Here is a 16,234-nt window from a genome sequence, read left to right as displayed (position 1 = left end):
ACCATCAGAGCGGATCGAACTCTTCGTCACGCATCCAACGCACCCAGAATCACTCAAATCCGAGTTCGTACGAAGAATCTACGGGGGAAAACGATCAAATACACCTACGGACGTCTCGGAGTTCCGAAACACCCCAGGGGTGTCTCAGAAATTCCGAGACACCCCAGGGGTGTCTCGGAAAATCCGAGACACCCCTAGGGGTGTCTCGGAATTTCCGAGACACCCCAAGGGTGTCTCGGAAATTCCGAGACATCCTAGGGGTGTCTCGGATTCTTGGAGACACCCCAAGGGTGTCTCAGATCTGTGGAGACACCCCTGGGGTGTCTCGGATTCGTGGAGACGCCCCAAGCCCCCATTTGCCTATAAATAGACCCCCTTACCTCATTTGGAATGATCTGGATTTTTGGAGAGCCTTGGCGAAGCTCTGTTGCAGCAAACAGTGATCGAGCGCTTCAACCGAGGAGGAGAGGTCTACACCAGTCTTCATCACCCGTTCTCATCTGATCCTTAGTATTAGCCTTTAGCGTTAATACTAAGAAGAGCTAATACCTCGCTTTAGCCGAGGTATACGCTTATAGCTTCTAGATCTCACGCGGATCGAGGAAGCTCTGTCCGATATTTCTGGATTAGAAGTTTCTAGATCTCACGCGGATCGACGAAACTCTGTCCGATTTATCCGGACCGGATCTGATTGCCCCGGTGGTCCACGGATATCAATATCCCCGTCACAGGCCAAAGACCCACGCAAGCGAGACCGCACCAAAACGGGATCTCGTGTTTATTTTTGAAAAGTTGTAATCTTTGTTTTGTTGCATTCTTGTTATAACGTTTAAAGTTGTAACAGATTCAAAAGCAATGAAAACAGCGACTTTCACCGAAAACAAACTGGCGACCACAGTGGGAGCCAACGGCATCGCAACCGACGCCGTCGTGACGCAACCGACATTCAAGATCCGGGTGAATGAAGAGGTCGAGTACGAGATCGACCAGCAGAAGTTCGAAGAGTACCTCTCTTCCTCCTCCTCCAGATCCGCCTCTCCAAGTAGGCGAAAGAAGGCATCCTCCTCCAGAGTCGTTCGCGGGACCCTCGGCTCAAAGACCCAAGATCCCTTGGCCATCGCTGCACTTGCACCACGTGGCATCTCCGCGTCGCCCAACGTGGTCGAGATCGCAGATCTGGGCATCTCCTCCCCCAAGAAGGTGGCTACTGAAGGCGCTCCAGCTGTATCAAAGAGGGCACTCCAAAGGCGGCGTCAGCGTCTTGCTCGTCAAATGGCCAAGGCATTGGAGCCTATGGATGAGGTTCGCTACAATGAAGATCTCAAATCGAGACAACGCCAAGAGCAACAACGGTACGTAACCAGCCCCTCCTCTAAAGCAGAAACGAACAAGTGGGTGCGTGTTACAAGGAATCACTCCACCCTTGAAGAGAGAATCAAGAAGCGCCGCGCACTGCTTGCGCATGCCTGAGCTCTCTTGTAGAAAGCAGAGGAGATGCAGAAACAAGAGGTGGTCAAAACTCCGCCAAAGCTCAAGCGAGTATGGATGCTGAAGGCGAAACCAACGCCTAAGACAGGAGTTGAAGAAGTTGCTGCCCAACCTTCACCAAAGCCAAGTCCCGTTCCCCTTACCCCGGCACCTCCGGTGGGGTCAGGTATGAACTCAGATCCTTCAACATCCAAGGTTCCTGTGAAAGGTCGCCTCGGTCCCTTACCAGGGAATCGAGGTAAAGTACCTATCAAGGAGCGATTGGGTCCGTTGAAAGGTCCCCAAGTTTCGAATCAAACTGGGGGTCGAATTAATCCCCCCAAGAAAGATGACAAAGGGAAAGCCCCTATCACCGACCACATCGGATCGCGAGTCGAAATACAAGAGCCCGTTCAATTTTTATGTTCACAAAAACGTAAACTTGAACGAGCCACTTTTGAAAAAGCTAACAAAGCATCCCATGCCCAAAGGGAAGCACACTCATCTGAGGATGATGGTGTTTTACCGAGGAACACATGCCAACACTCTATAGGTTGCTCCAGTTACCAAGCTGATGAGCTGTACTATAGAGCTGGTGGTATGGGGAAATCTCGAAAGAAGTATGTGCAGGACATGGAGTCTCGCTGCCCGTGCGCCAACATAATCAAGGCAGTGCTATCAGAATGCTGCTGTGCTCAAACCCCAAGGAGAATTTCGGTGTTCGACAGAATTTCCACCGGAACGTCTGAAGCTAAGCCTAAGCGTTTCCGAAGAAGAAGAAGGGTAGTCAAAGACGGGGAATTCCCGAAGGTCACCATCAACATGGCCAGCAAGGGAGCATCGACAGGGGATAATCCCGAGTCAATTCCGTTGGTACCCTGGTATCTAACTCACCTGCAGTCCGGAACCATTACACGAGGGACTTATGGTAGGGTCCGGACAAGATTACCGTCAGAAGATGAAGCATCAGATGCCGGCTCCGCGATCGCTTCGGACAACACGGTACCCAGCGAAGGACAACCCCGCGAAGTACTCATGATCAGTGCCGAACAAATGAACAAGATGCTTGAAGACACCCTAGCTCGGCAGAAAGAAGCTTTCAAGTTCGAGATGGAGATGGCCATGCAGCAGATGAGGGAAATGCATGACCAGCAAATCGCAACTCTGACAAATCATCAAGAAGAGCCCACTCGACCCAATCATCAGAATCAAGAGGAGCATGAGCGGGAGGGGAATAATGTCAACATAATTATTCCCCCTGTCAACAACGACAACGGAAGTGGTCCTGTAGATGATAATGCCAAAGAAGACTACATTACCTCTCCCCAAAACCACTCGAAGATAAAAACGAGTGAAGACAAAAAGATGAAAGACTTGGAGAGCAAAATCAATGCGTTGATGAATGCTCAAGAGGTAAAAAGGTCAGGTATACCGTGTCCATATCCAAGGGAGTGGGAATCAATTCCATATCCGGCAAAGTTCAATCTCATTAACTTTACGCCGTTTGATGGAAAGGGTTCCCCTACCCAACATTTAATATATTTCAAGTCTCACCTAGGAACAATCTCCGGCAACGAACCCTTGATGGTACGGTCATTCGTTGGCACTCTTCGCGGAGCGGCCTTCGATTGGTATCGTCGCCTCAAGCCGGGAAGCATTGGCAGTTGGGACGACATGGAAGACATGTTCTTGACGAACTTCTTTGATGATGACACTGAGGTCTCGATCAGCACTCTGTTTGAGGAGAAACAGAAAAATGGTGAGACAGTCGAAAACTTTGTGAAAAGGTTTCGAAATAAAGCGATGAATTGCAGGGACCCGGTCAGCGAAGATTTCATCCTGGAGACCTGTCACAACAATCTCACCTTAGATATCCTTGAATCTATGGGAACGGCGCCATCAAAGACCTGGAAGGACCTGAAGGTGCGAGGAGAAAGAGCCGAACGATTCCTCAAAAGGAAGAAGGCGGAAAGGGGCCAAATAGCAAATAACGCTCCGCAACCGAACTTCACCCCTAGGGGTAAAGGAAAAGCGCACGCAAATGCCGTGAACGCTAATCAAACGTTCGAGGTGCAGGCGCAACCGCAACAGCAGCAGCAAAAGGCGCCTCAACAACCAAGGTGGCAACAGCAGACCCCGAGGCCGAAAGCTTCGGAGCCAAAGTTCCCGAAAGTTTATTCATTCAGAGAGGACGAAGTTCCTGGTATCTTCAAGTACCTCGTCGAGAACAACAAGATCAAATTGCCTCCAATTCAGGATCAGGAAGACGCCAAGAGAGTCAATGATCCGAAATACTACACATTCCATAGGGCGGTGCATCATCCTACCAAGGTATGCTATGCTCTTAAAGACAAAATCCAAGCTGTCATCGATGTTGGGGTCATCACCATGAAGCAGCCAAAGGAGAAGAAAGTGGGTGCGAATGCAGTGACGATTAGCTTCGGCTCTTTTCCCGTAAACCAGTTCCAGCTTGAGCCAGTTATAAAGGCAGCAGTAAAGACGGTGAACGATGATCCCCACAAGCAGCGCCAAAAAGGGCTTGTGCCACACACAGCCCCTAATGGCGAAATTCTTTGGGTTCATCCGGATTTGATCGGAGACGAACAGTGGACTGGGACCTCTTCCAAGAAGAAGTCAAAAGGGAAAGGTAAATCTTGTTATGGGGTGTCCGCTATTCCAGGAAGAGACGACGAAGAAATTCCTACCTTCCCACTTTCTGAAGATGAACAGGAAGCCCTTGCAACTCGGAGCGGTAACGAGTATCACTACAAGTACCCGGATGCTTCCGAACAATTAGGTACCAACACTCCTCCTTCCAAGACATTGGCAGAATTGGGAATAGCAGCAATCCCCCCGACGCCTGCGGCTACGGAAAGAATCCAGCAGAAAGAAAAGGGGAAAGAGCCTTTACGTCAGGAGACCCAGAACCCGAGGCAGTCTCGATTCAATCAGACTATTGGAAGAGACAAACCGGGAAATGCGAGCTCTCCACCTCATTTCGACATCATGGCGCAATTGGCCAACATCCCGGCTAGGATAACTCTATACGAGTTGTTGCGCCTCTCAAAGGATACAAGGAAGGCACTACAAGAGGCCTTGAGCAATTCTGAAGCTTTTCTGACCCAAATCAAGCCATCTCCTGAAGGGCCAGAGCCGTCAGCTCAGCACTGCAATCTAGCGGCGCATCATTTTCCATGCATCTCTTTCACCAAGGAAGATATGCAAACGAAGAACTCGAAGCATGATCGGCCCTTATATTTTACCGGGCACATTGGCTCCAGCATGGTCAACCGGATCCAAGTTGATCCGGGTTCCGCTGTCAGCATCATGCCATTCCGATTGATGCATCATCTCGGAATCCCGACAAGTAAATTAGCCTCCACTGGCACGACGATTTATGGATTCAACACCAGCGGGTCTAGACCCTTGGGGAAGATCCGAATCAAGTGCCAGATCGGAGATTTAAAATCAGAAGTTACTTGCTACGTAATTGATGCAGAAACGTCCTATAACTTACTGTTGGGTCGACCTTGGATCCACGGTAACCTTATAGTTCCGTCAACTCTGCATCAATGCCTCAAGTACATAGACTCAAATAATGAGGTCAAGACGGTGGTCGCGGATAAGCAACCGTTTAAGGGATTGGAAAACTATTTCAGCGATTCCCTTTTATACGGCGCTGAATCCGATACTGAATCACCGGCCCAAGGAACGGACAGCGGAGAGGAAGCTGACACCGAAACTGGGTTTGATTATAATGGTGGTTTTGTGCTTAATGACATTGTACCCATTGTAATCAATCTTGACGATGATAAATCATCGGAAAATAGTTGTAATTGGCGACTTGCCGAAGAACTATCAATAAACGATGATTTAAAGTACTCGATGTGTCTTGATGACGTCACTAAAGAGCTTTATGATAACCCTGACTTGTATATGCCTCTTCAGTCATTTTGTCTGACGAAAAAGCAGGTACAAGATCCATGCAGAGCGACGCTTGTCATCCCCGCGGGAAGATGGAGTGGGAAAGAAGTCGTCTACGGCAAAGGAAAAGAAGCTCCGATACCCGATCACTTCTTAGAAGAAGAAGGTGATGAAGATAAACCTGCCCCTCATCTATTTAGATATGACGCAAAAGCGCGCGATATGATGGAAAGGTATGGGTATGATTTCACACTCGGAGAGGGTCTCTTCTTTGGTCGAGGTCCATGAGTTCCGCCTCGAATGGCCTATGTACCGAAGGGAAAACCCGATGATTATTATCGTCACAAGAGAGGTCTCGGTTATGTCTCCTCATCCGACGATGAATGTTGCTGACAAATCATCGATCAAATTGCTAACAAAGCTAGAAATGGAGGCTCATCCGATCCCTCAGCTTGGGATTCTGATTCTAGCATCGGTGAGATGTTCAAGAAGCTGATGTCGAACATGGTCACGGTCGATCCTACCACAATAGAGGAAGACGACCAGATGCCGACATGGGAAGATCCTTGGGTTCATCACCTAAACATGCAATATGGTGATAGGTTCGAACAAAGAGAACCTCCTACCGAAGATCAAGTACTCCAGGTAAATATGGGCAGCGAAGATAATCCGAAGCCTATATTCATTAGCGATAGCCTCCCGCCCGAAGAGAAAGAAGAGTTGATCTCTCTCATCAGGGAGTACATCGATGTGTTTGCCTGGAATTATGAAGACATGCCAGGGCTCGATCCAAACGTAGCAGTGCATCGTCTCAATGTCAAGACGGATGTCAAACCTGTCAAACAACAACAAAGACGGTTTCGTCCGCAAATGATGGAGGCAATCGAGTCCGAAGTTAAGAAGCTCATTGACTCGGGCTTCGTTCGAGAGGAGCAACATCCAGAATGGCTTGCTAATATCGTCCCGGTCCTTAAGAAGAACGGGAAGGTTAGGATTTGTATCGACTTTTGGGATCTCAACACTGCTTGCCCAAAAGACGATTTTCACCTCCCCATCACGGATGTTATCATCGACAATACGTGTGGGTTCGAGAGGATGTCTTTCATGGATGGCTTCTCTGGTTACAACCAAATCAAGATGCATCCAGATGATGAAAAACACACTGCATTCAGAACGCCTCTCGGCGTCTTCTGCTACACGGTTATGCCCTTCGGCTGGAAGAATGCAGGTGCTACATATCAACGAGCTATGTCAAAGATCTTTCAGGAGCATCTCCGAAAGACTGTCGAATGCTACGTAGATGATCTGGTCGTGAAAAGTCGTGATAAAAAAGATCACATTAAGGACTTGAAGACCATGTTCGACTTGATGCGAGCCCATCAATTGAAGATGAATCCTACTAAGTCTTTCCTCGGAATGTCGAGTGGCAAATTCCTGGGATTCGTCGTCACCACCAAAGGTATCCACATCGATCCTGATAAGGTAAAGGCGATCAATGAATTACAACCTCCGAGGAACCTCAGGGAGCTCAGAGGATTACAAGGACGATTGGCTTACATCCGTCGGTTCATTTCGAACCTCTCAGGAAAATGCCAACCATTCTCCAAGCTCGCAAAGAAGGGCGTATCATTTGTATGGGATGAAGCCTGTCAGAAAGCATTCGAGAGCATTAAAGAATATCTCTCAAAACCTCCCGTACTCGTTGCACCGAAATCGGGCAAACCGTTCTTGATTTATGTCAAGGCGACGAGCAACTCATTAAGTGCATTACTTGCACAAGATGACGATAACGGTCACGAGCAGGCAGTGTATTACTTGAGCCGAACCATGGTGGGCGCCGAGTCTCGATATCCTATGATTGAGAGGGAATGCCTCGCCTTGGTGTTCGCCATTCAGAAGATGCGACATTATCTGGTCGGGCAGACCATTTACGTCATCTCTAAGAAGTCAACGCAACTTCACACCAACAAGTATGGCGTTTATACTTCGACGGCGCTTCGCGAGCAACTCATGTTGCAAGTGCTCCTGGAAGTTCTAAAATCTCCTCCGGAGTTGGAGTAGTTTTAGTTTCCCCGGGAAAACACGTGATGACTCGCGCCTACTCGCTAACCGAGCCATGCTTGAATAATGTAGCGGAGTATAACGCGTTGATTATAGGACTCAACTTCGCTAAGGAGCTGGGGGTTGAGTATCTCGAAGCCTTCGGCGATTCTCTGCTGATAGTCAATTCAAGGGGAATATGAAGTCCGAAGCCAGGATTTAATACCCTACCATAAGATGGCAGTGGAGATAGCGGAATCATTTGAAGGATTCTTTATCGAACATATTCCACGACTACAGAATACTTATGCAGACGCGTTAGCAGCATTGGCCGTGTCACTGGTGCAGCCTCCCGAAACAGAGCAGTTTGTTACGGTAAGAACTCACCAACTCCTAGTGCCGCTTTACAGTGAAGATGCCGAGGAAGAAGAAGTTCAAGAGGTACATGCTACTCAAGTCGAATTCGAACCACGAGATTGGCGTTTCCCCATCATCGACTACGTCTTGCATGGAATCTTGCCAGAAGATGTAAAGGAAAGAGAGTCAATCCGGCGAAGAGCACCAAGATTCTACTACAATACGGAGAATCGAACGCTATACCGCAGGGGGTACGATGGGTTGCTATTGCGTTGCCTATCAACCAAAGAAGCTGAAGAGGTCCTTAGGGAGGCGCACGAAGGAGAGTGTGGTGCACACCAGCCTGGTCCTAAGCTTTATGACCGCATTAGAAGAATGGGGTACTTTTGGCCTTCCATGATGAATGATGCGATTGCGTATGCCCGAAAATGTAATGCATGCCAAGTGCACGGGAATTATGTGCATCAACCTCCGGAGCATCTGCATCCTTCGGTCACGTCATGGCCGTTCGAGACTTGGGGAATGGACATTGTTGGTCCTATAAATCCCCCATCAGTCAAAGGGGCGCACATCAACCTGGTCCTAAGCTTTATGACCGCATCAGAAGAATGGGGTATTTCTGGCCTTCCATGATGAGTGATGCAATTACGTATGCCCGAAAGTGTGATGCATGTCAAATACACGGGAATTATGTACACCAACCTCCGGAGCACCTGCATCCGTCGGTTACGTCATGGCCGTTCGAGACTTGGGGAATGGACATTGTTGGTCCTATAAATCCTCCGTCAGTTAAAGGCGACCGGTTCATCCTGGCAATCACCGATTACTTCTCCAAATGGGCCGAAGCAGTTCCACTCAGAGAAGTTAAAATGAGCAACGTCATTGGATTCATTAAGCACCGCATCATCTATAGGTATGGTGTCCCAAGACGAATCATACATGACAACGGTCCTCAGTTTGTCAGCAACGCCTTCATAAGGTTCTGCGAAAAGTTTAAAATTCAGGACATCTCGTCGACGGCTTATAATCCTACAGCGAATGGATTAGCTGAAGCCTTCAACAAGACCATTATCAAACTCTTGTCAAAGATCGTGAAAACTAACAATTGAGACTGGGATGACAAGCTTGGCGCAGCTCTATGGGCCTATCGGACCACGGTGCGCACACCAACAGGAGCAACCCCATATTCCCTGGTATACGGATGTGAAGCTGTTCTTCATTGGAGATCCAAATACCATCTCTTCGGATCGCTCTTTCAACCCAGATGTCGACCGAAGAACAACATCAGAAACGCCTCGAAGAACTCGAGAGGCTCGATGAAAAGCGCCTGGAAGCTCAACAGCATATTGAGTTTTACCAAGCTAGAATTTCTCGAGCCTTCGACAAAAAGGTTCGACAAAGGAGTTTCAAAGAAGGAGATTTGGTTCTAGCTGTGAAACGGCCTATGATCCTTAACTCCAAGAAGAAGGGTAAATTCGAACCCAAATGGGAGGGACCATTCGTGGTGGAGACAGTCTACTCGAGTGGCGCCTATCGCCTCGTCACCAAAGACGGCGACCGGCTCATGATGCCGATAAACGGCAAATTCCTGAAAAAATACTATCCTTAGTATCTTCAGGATGACCAATGCATCGGGAAGTTCCCGGAAGAATACCACATAGGTATTCTTAGGGATAACCCGGTCATTGTGGAATTGACGAATAAGAATTCTGCATTCGAACTCTGAAAGTCAGAATTCTCCAACTCTTATGAGTTATCTTTGTGAGATGAGATCCAATCCTCTGATAGGTTAATCTTTCCTCACCAAACCATCCGCTGATCAAATCAAACGACAGTGGACTCACCAACATTCCCAACTGCCAGTCATTGGCGTTTCTCAGACTCAACGTGCTAGGTCCTAAACGCCTAACAATAAAGTCTCCCTTCGAGTGGTAATACGAGTTGGCACTTTCTTTGCTACCCGTATTCCACTCTCTTCGCTTTCTGGTCAAACCTATAAAAGTTAGGGCCAAAGCCAAAATCCCCTCTCGATTCCTCCAATGAACGAGAGGTCCACCTTCAAATCGAGCGATCAAACCTTCCGACAGTTAGGTCGTCTCAAACTCCTGCTTGGTCAAACATTCATACAGTTAGGGCCACAGCCAAAATCTCCTCTCGATTCCCCCAATGAACGAGAGGTCCACTTCCAAATCGGGTAATCAAACCTTCCGACAGTTAGGGTTATCCGAATTGTTACGATTCTCGGAGTGGAGATCCCACTCTTAGTTTCATCCTTCCGGATTCTGGGGGTGGAGATCCCACCTCGAGTTTCCTTTCCAGCTGTAGATAGAATATAAAATTCTTCCTCTTCAGCACCGGGAGATAGAATATAAAATTCTTCCTCTCCTCGGACCTTTCCGATGCTCGGAGTGGAGAACCCACTCCCAGTTCATCATTCCGGATTCTGGGGGTGGGGGATCCCACCTCAAGTTCCCTTTCCGGCCGAAGATAGAATATAAAATTCTTCCTCTTCAGATCCCACTCCCAGTTCATCCTTTCTGATGCTCGGAGTGAAAATCCCACTCCCAGTTCATCCTTTCTGATGCTCGGAGTGGAAATCCCACTCCCAGTTCATCCTTTCTGATGCTCGGAGTGGAAATCCCACTCCCAGTTCATCCTTTCGGATTCTGGGGGTGGGGATCCCACCTCGAGTTTCCTTTCCAGCTGTAGATAGAATATAAAATTCTTCCTCTTCAGCACCGGGAGATAGAATATAAAATTCTTCCTCTCCTATTTTGACACAACTTTCAACTTCCAATCCGCGCACTTGGTGCATGGGGAATTTTATCCCGAATCCTAAGTAGGGATAAGTCAACACCTAACACGTGTTGCCGGGTAGCCTATTCCCGTGACAATGGCAAAGTCTACGTATTCAAAGTCGTAGCATTAAGTCTAAGGGAGTTCATTCCTTTAGCACAACGTTACATGCGGAACGGATTTCGACAATCCGCATGCTAGCCCGATTCAAACGGTAATCGGTAAAGGTACATCAAACCCGTTGAAGGCTGGGGGTTTGCCAAAAAATCCCAAAGTCAACGCCTAACACGCGTTGCCGGGTTAGTCTTTCACCAGTTGAAAAAAGACACCAGGATCTAAACCTGGGGAATTTCATCCCGAAGCCTAAGTAGGGATAAGTCAACGCCTAACACACGTTGCCGGGTAGTCTATTCCCGTGAGAAAGATGAAGCCTATCAAAGTCATAGCATCAAGTCTCAGAGAGTTTACTCTCTTAGCACAACGTTACGTGTGGAACGGATCTAGACAATCCACATGCTAGCCCGATTCAAACGGTGATCGGTAAAGGCACATCAAACCCGTTGATGGCTGGGGGTTTGCCAAAAATCCCATAAATCTGTCATTCGGAAAAAATACAGAGAAATCACAGAAGAAGTAAATGCGGGGTTTCCATTGATAGACTGAGTTAAAAGCATACAACAAAAGGCTCGTTAGCCCGAAGGCATCTGACGGCTGAGAATGTGAGACTTTAAGCTAAAGAGTCTATCTACATAACTCCGCTCGAGTTCTGCCTGCAGATCAGCTCGAACGGAGTCTTCGAAACAGCTCAAAATCTCCGCAGCTTCACTCTTCAACTTCATCAGTTCCTCCTGAGTAGATCTGAGCTCCTCAAGTACCTGGTCACGAGAACGCTCTAGTCCAATCAGGTCATCTGCAATAAGAACGGCGGATTCCTCGGCGCGCTTCAAGGCCTCCTTCAACCTAGTCGCTTCCTCGCGATTCGAGTCCAAGGAGCGGAGTAACTCAGCTTTCTCCCTATCCTTCCTCGCCATGTTGTGACTGAAGCTCACGCCCGACGGAAGATCTCAGTTCACGCCACTGCTCCATCCTATGCTCCAACTCAGAGGACACGAAAGAAGAAGCCCCGGTAACCTCCAGTTCCTTCAACTCTCGTATCTCTGACTCCAGGGCGGCGAAATCAGCAGTGAAGAAATCAGCCAATTCCGGATATCCTTCTTCCCTCATCATCGTCATGTGGCGAGAGAAGGAACACCGGAACTGATCAAAGCCGCCTCCTCGGTGAAGAAGCTTCTCGATCAAGCCATTATAGAAGGCGGTGAAGAAACTGAGGTCCGTACGGAAAGCCTCTCTGTCAGGATCGGTATCGACCAAAAGGCTACGGACACGCTCATATAGGGAAGATCGATTGGAAGCTCAGTGAACTATCGAATATGGAAAGGAAAGTCAAAAGGCAAGTTCTGAACATACCGACGCCAACGGATGTCCCCTCGGGTTGAGGTCCAACGGGCTCTGAGACAGAAGCAGAAAAGGGTATATCAACCTCTGCAGGCGGATTGCTCGCACCACTCGGCAAAGACGGGGAGGCACCACTGCTATGAAGATTTTCAACCCCGGGGACTGTAGCAGTATCAGGCTGAACGCCTGGTCCTACAGTGACATTCCTATGTTAACCCAAATGGAAATTTGGACAAATAAGGAGAATCGGGATAAAAAGGTCGTATGAATACCTGCAATCCCCATGTCCTCAGATGCAGCCGGAATGCCAAGAGTCATAAGAGTATCGGCCCAAGCTGCTGGTCCTATGATGACACTCTCTTATTAGTCAAAATGAAAATTTAGACGAATAAGAAGAATTGGGATCTGCATACCTGTAGATCCATTATCCGCGGGCATTTGAGGGATGTCAGGAGTCATATGAGAATCAGTCCTAGCGGCTGGTCCTATGATTGCACTCATTAGTCAAAAGACAGATAAACATAGGAAAGTACAATATCCCTGAATCGTATACATACCTGCAAGCCCGTCGCTCTGAGGCAAACTGGATATGCCAGGGATAGATACCGGGCTAACTCCAATGGTAGACGCTGCGATAATCAATCATTCATTAGTCATATGAAATATCGGGCAAGAGGGAGAAAATCAGATATATACCGGTAGATGAATCGTTCCCGAAGAATGGTCTCTCGGTCCCTCTGGAAGTCTGCTCAGCCAGCATGTAAGCTAATAAGCCGGCATCCGGCTTCGAGAAGCTTGGCCCCTCCATCGCAACATCTACAGGGTAACCTGAATGTTGAAAGATGAGGAAAGCTCGAGAAGATACTTTCAGCAAAAACGGGAAATCTTCCTTCCCCTTGCTTAAGGAAAATGACATTGGATGTGGATATACCTGAATAAGGAATTGTGGGCTCAACATTATTTATCTGCTCAAGATCGATGTTAAGGTCGATACCCAAAGACCCATCGTGAAAAGCGTCGCACATTTGTTGCACAAAGCAATCCATGTTGTCAACACCAGGGGACGCCGAACCCGGTGGGAGTTCGCCCTCTTCGAAGAAACCTGGAGCACAAAACATGGTTACAAATCCCAAAAGGTAAGCAACCTTGAAGCAAGAGCAATTGAATGTTACCTCCCCCTCCATCGGCGGTGCTCCCTAAGTCCACTCCGCAGGGACGCTGACCGTCATGGGGCTTATGGGCGGTCTTCTTCCTCTTCGGGGCACCAACCCTCCGAGGGCCAACGGGTCGAACATGCGTAGGCCTATCACATGTTTCAACGTGTGTAGGAGCTGGTGGCTCATGATCATCGGCTGTCCTACCTAAAGTGACAATAGCCATTTCAATGAAAAAGAGCTGTCATTTATGGAAAAGGAAAATTAAAAGAGACGGGACAAACCGGTATCGAGATCCCCTCTGCCGGTATCTGCATCCACATACTCTTCCTCGGAGGTCTCATCACCATCATCCGTAGGGAGGAGCTCTTCTTCGTCTGAGAGAAGAGATTTGGCATGCCCTTTTCTCCGCTTCTGAGCAAGCTCAGCCTTGCGACCAGCCATCATAGCAGCCCGGACCGCATACTCGGACTGCAACTCTGAGAGGCTCCTCACGCTGATGGACTCATATGCAGAAAGGAACCACTTGCAGCTGAGGAAAGTGATCAGTGGCTTACGCCTATACGAAGGAAGAGCAAAATGGGCCCCGGTGCAGCCCACCATCGTCCATAACCACGCTCGTACGCCATCAATCAATCCTCCCTCAACTTGCAGGCTACGGCTCGGATTCCCAACATACAGTTGGTCATAGCCGAATTGGCGAGCAAAGCGGCAAGGGAGATAAGGCTCTATGTGGCACTGATTCTTCACCCGAAGGACGAGATACCCTACGCGGATGTTCACTAACCACCGGAAGCAACCAGCGTCAAGAACGGTCCGGTCACTTCTAGGTTTCTCCTCATCAACCAGCACGTCGCCATAGCGACCTGAAAAGTGAGGGAAACACTTAAAGAACTCCCAACTCTTGCGGACCCGGAGCTCTCGCTGAACATCACTAAATTTGCTCCCAAACCATCTGCTCTGCTCCAACAATTGCATGAAGGGGACAGGGATGTCAACAACGCTGGGGGCCGACATCAAGTCGGGACGGTGAAGAACGAGCCACGCCATCAAATATGCGTAAGGGAGCTCAACCTTTGGGCAAACCAGCTCAGCTGATGGTTCAGAACCCATATGTGTAAAACTGCTAACCAGACCCCTGAGCCCGCAATGGATACTAGCAACCATTGCTGGGAGCAGGGAAAGCTCTCTCCCATAAGCCAGCTGAACTGCAGGGAAGAGCACCTCGATGGGTAGAGCGTCAGAAGGTTGGTGCGGGACGACACACTTCTTCAACCAAAGGGCAAGGTAGCCTGCTAATAGCGCCCGGGACCCTATAGACCTCTGTGCGCGGCGGAGAAAAGAGCGAAACTTTGTCCCCGCGGGAAAAGCCCCCTCAGCACTGCCGATAGTGTAGGAACGAACCTCAGCCTTTTCCAACAACTCATTAACGGCCGAAGGAGTCATCACGTCTAATTCATGAATGGGCGCACTGGAATCACCTTCCAAGTTCTGGAACAAGTAGCTGGCAAACTGCTTCAAGCTGATCTGCCTCTTCCTTCTCGCTTGGGGAGAAGTTTGGATCAAGGAAGTGTAGTAGTGGCAAGTAAGATCCCAGAGTGTGTCATACATGTCCGGAGTATCTTTCTTCATACACTCCAGCTGCTGGTTCGTAGGGAAGTACTCCTGATACGGACAGTCCCCCATCGGAAGACCCGAAACATAATGCATCTCGTGCAAGGCCAACCCTAGCTCACCTCCGCTGGTCAGGAAGGTGTTGCTATCGGGCACATAAGTCTCCAGCAAAGCCAAGAAATGGCGACAGCTGACTGGGATGCCGTACATAGTAGCTCGTATGGGTGCATACAACCCACTGCTCTTCAGATCCCTCTCCCAGCGCGCCAAGACGAAACCAGTCATGCGCGCCCACCACCCTTTGGCTAGGGAGGAAGCCCAGCCATAACATCTGTACTCCGATGGGGGTAACTGTCTCCCAAGAAGAGCCAGACGGTTGCTCACAGTCGGAGCAGCAGCTGACACCTCGCCTGGGGGTGCAGTATCAAGACCCATGATCCCGGGTCGTAGACCACGCACGTCATGATACCCCTCAGAGCCAGGAGTCTTATGGTGAGTAGCATATCCGCATTGAACCCGATCAGCATCTTCAGTAAGATGCCAAGACATCTGCCGGTCCACGGCTTGCCCCTTCAAATGACTGAAAGAATAGTGGCGTGGAATCGAAGGGATGTACAAACAGGCTCCACCGTCAAGAGTTAACCAATGCTCCTCACAAAGGAAACATGATGCATCTCATGCAAGGCCAACCCTAGCTCACCACCGCTGGTCAGAAAGGTGTTGCTGTCAGGCATGTAAGTCTCCAACAAAGCCAAGAAATGGCGACAGCTGACTGGGATGCCGTACATAGTAGCTCGTATGGGTGCATATAACCCACTACTCTTCAGATCCCTCTCCCAGCGCGCTAAGACAAAACCAGTCATGCGCGCCCACCACCCCTTGGCTAGTGAGGAAGCCCAACCATAACATCTGTACTCCGGTGGAGGTAACTGCCTCCCAAGAAGAGCCAGACGGTTGCTCACAGTCGGAGCAGCAGCTGACACCTCCCTTGGGGGTGCAGTATCAAGGCCCATAATCCCGGGTCGAAGACCACGAACGTCATGATACCCGTTAGAGCCAGGAGTCTTGTGGTGAGTTGTATATCCGCACTGAACCCGCTCAGCATCTTCAGTAAGATGCCAAGACATCTGCCTGTCCACGGCTTGCCCCTTCAAGTGACTGAAAGAATAGTGGCGTGGAATCGAAGGGATGTACAAACAAGCTCCCCCGTCGAGAGTTAGCCAATGCTCCTCGCAAAGAGTCAGCGTAGCAGGATCCTTGACATCTCAAAACCGAAAATGAAGAGGGGATTTTCGGTTTTGAGCCAAAGAGGAGGGAACTCTCTCTCTCTTTTGAAATTTGAACTAAAGAAGGGGGGGACCATGAGCAAAAGACAAAAGAGGAAAAGGCCAAGCAAGAGGGGGGGGGACCACGAAAACCAAGACACC

At 49.1% G+C, this 16,234-nt stretch overlaps 1 long non-coding RNA gene across 1 annotated transcript; it reads right to left on the bottom strand.

Moving 5' to 3' along the window:
• Positions 12,347-12,774, bottom strand: LOC109836234. Its single transcript, XR_002245878.1, has 4 exons — positions 12,736-12,774; positions 12,597-12,668; positions 12,453-12,524; positions 12,347-12,383 (listed from the first exon to the last, which is right to left on the bottom strand). It is a non-coding gene; the product is annotated as an uncharacterized LOC109836234 (long non-coding RNA).

The sequence above is a fragment of the Asparagus officinalis genome, chromosome 4 (assembly GCF_001876935.1).
Source record: "Asparagus officinalis chromosome 4, Aspof.V1, whole genome shotgun sequence".
NCBI classification, from domain to species: Eukaryota; Viridiplantae; Streptophyta; class Magnoliopsida; order Asparagales; family Asparagaceae; genus Asparagus; species Asparagus officinalis.
The sequence above is the reverse complement of the archived record's forward strand: the minus strand, read 5'-3'. Positions and strand labels throughout refer to the sequence as shown.